Below are 2709 nucleotides of genomic sequence, written 5' to 3' on the forward strand. Positions count from 1 at the left end.
GGCCCCGGCCCCGGGGGGGGTTTTTCCCCTTTTTAATTAAAAATAAAAATTTTTTAATTGATTAGATTTATATTTTGGGTTAAATTTGATTTATTATTTCATTTTAAATGTGGAATCTTCACTATAGCTACATATGATGGAGGGATATTTTATATATATATATATTATATATATATATATATGCATATATATATATATATATATATGCATATATATATATATATATATATATGCATATATATAATATATATATTATATGCATATAATATATATATATATATATATATGCATATATCCTTTTATAATATTGTGATAGTATACATCAATACAATCTGAAGTAGTCACAATTGCTTCAAATTAGAAATCAAGAGATATCAGTGTTTTTTGAAGAGTAGGGGCCTATATGTTTATCATTTTTATATTGCTAGTCATGCTATGAGTTAAGCCATACCAGTCACTGCCAGTATGTATCCAGTCGGGTTATATAGTAGTTTAAAGTTCATATGCTATCTTATCTGGTCAAGTCTTATTTTGGATGAAGAGTTTGTTTCCAATTTCTTAGTTGAACTACGAGAGAATGGTGGCCAATACTGGGTAAGTTTGTAATTTAGAATTGATAATTTTGTTATAGATACCCTTATTAAAAATGGGATGTAAATTATATACAGAACTTGTACATACTATAAATACAAACAAGAAGAATCCATATATTTATGTTCATATAGTTTGTAGGATAGATAATGGGTATTGCTGTACAAGTCGGTGAAGTTAATGATTACAGAACATGTGCAGTAGTGAATGGGGATTACTGGATATGTAGGATGGAATATGAGGATTACTTGGCATGGAAGAGAGGCTGAGGATGACTGGACATGTGAGAGATACAAAGGGAGTTATTCTTCTCATGCAGTAGAAACTTGCTCTCAGTCTACCCATGGCCCACTTCTGGCATTCCAAAATACCCATGGCCACTTCTGGCATTCTGAAATACCTATGGCCACTTCTGGCATTCCCAACTACCCATGGCCACTTCTGGCATTCCCAACTACCCATGGCCACTTCTGGCATTCCATAATACCCATGACCCACTTCTGGCAATCCCAAATATCCAAGGTCCACTTGAAATTTCCAAATACCTCCCATTGACAACAGAAAGAAAGAGAGAAAATATGAATAACCCAACAGATTTTGAGAGGCTTTGCTCTGTTTTTACATGTCAACAAAGTGTATTTAACCGGAATGACAATTTTTACATTATACCCACAGAAAGCTTGCAGGCCGCACTCTGTTCATCACAGGTGCCAGCCGTGGGATTGGCAAGGCTATTGCTCTCAAAGCTGCACAGGATGGAGCTAACATCGTGGTAGCAGCCAAGACAGCTGAGCCGCACCCAAAGCTACCAGGAACCATCTTCACTGCAGCCAAGGAGAGTAAGTATGAGGAAGTGTTATTGATAAAAATTATTTCATTGTCAGCAAAGTGAAAACGGGGTGTGTGTGTTTTGTGTGTGTGTATTTATATATAAATTATAATAATAAAATTATATTATTTATATTTTATATATATATATATATATAATAAATGTAGATATAATAAATTTAAATGTTAATAATATAATATAAATAAAATATATAATTATAATTATTAATTTTAAAATTTAATAATTTAATAAATTATATTATATTAATATATTTTTTAAAAATTTTAAATTTAAATTTATATTATAAATTATATATATATATAATTATATATAAATATATAATATATTTATAAAACAAACACCACACACATATATATAAAAATATTATTATAATATTATTATATTTTAAATAATAATTATATTTTATATATATTTTAATATAATATATTATATATTAAAATTCACCACACACACTATATTATTTATATTTATATTATATAAATTTATATATTATTTTATAATATATAGATAATCAAAAAAGTGTGTGGTTGTATATTATATATATATTATATATATATATATATATATAATATATTATTATTTATATAATTATTATTAATATTATAATTATAATTTAAAAATTCTATATATTTTTTTATAATATTCTATATATAATTATTTTATTATATTATATAAATTATTTATTTATATATATATACCATTTATTATTTTTAATATGCAACAAATTTATATATTTTTATAATTTTTATATATTTTTAAAATATATATATTATTTATATATAATATATAAAATTAATTTACCAAAAACACCCACACACACAGTTTTCATTTTTGCTGCAATAAAATAATTTTTATCAAAAACCTTCCCTTTTACTTTTTGGGCTGCATAAAGGGGTTCCGGTAGCTTTGGGTGCGGCTCGGTTTTGGCTGCTACCACGATGTTAGCTCCCTCCTGTGCAGCTTGGGGCATACCTTGCCAACCCCCCGGTGGCACCTGTTGAACAGATGCGGCCCGCAAACTTTTGGGGTATAATTAAAAATTTCATTCAGGTTAATACAACTTTTTTTTGAATGTAAAAACAGAGCAAGCCTCTCAAATCGTTGGGTTTTTTCATTTTTCTCTCTTTCTTTTTGTTGTCAATGGGAGGGGTTTGGAAATTTCAAAATGGGCCTTGGATATTTGGGATTTCCCGAAGGGTGGGGTCATGGGTATTTGGAAAGCCCGAAGGGAGGGGGTTGGGGCCCTATGGGTAGTGGGAATGCCAAAG

The 2709-nt window shown here is 28.7% G+C and overlaps 1 long non-coding RNA gene across 1 annotated transcript in view; it reads right to left on the bottom strand.

Moving 5' to 3' along the window:
• Positions 1 to 2370: 2370 nt before the first annotated feature.
• The window catches only part of LOC119578033, a 15204-nt gene continuing 14865 nt past the window's right edge, over positions 2371 to 2709 (bottom strand). Inside the window, exon 3 of the long non-coding RNA XR_005229176.1 lies at positions 2371 to 2390. This is a non-coding gene — a long non-coding RNA (uncharacterized LOC119578033). The remainder of the gene's footprint in view (positions 2391 to 2709) is intronic.

The sequence above is a fragment of the Penaeus monodon genome, chromosome 10, assembly GCF_015228065.2.
Source record: "Penaeus monodon isolate SGIC_2016 chromosome 10, NSTDA_Pmon_1, whole genome shotgun sequence".
NCBI classification, from domain to species: domain Eukaryota; kingdom Metazoa; phylum Arthropoda; class Malacostraca; order Decapoda; family Penaeidae; genus Penaeus; species Penaeus monodon.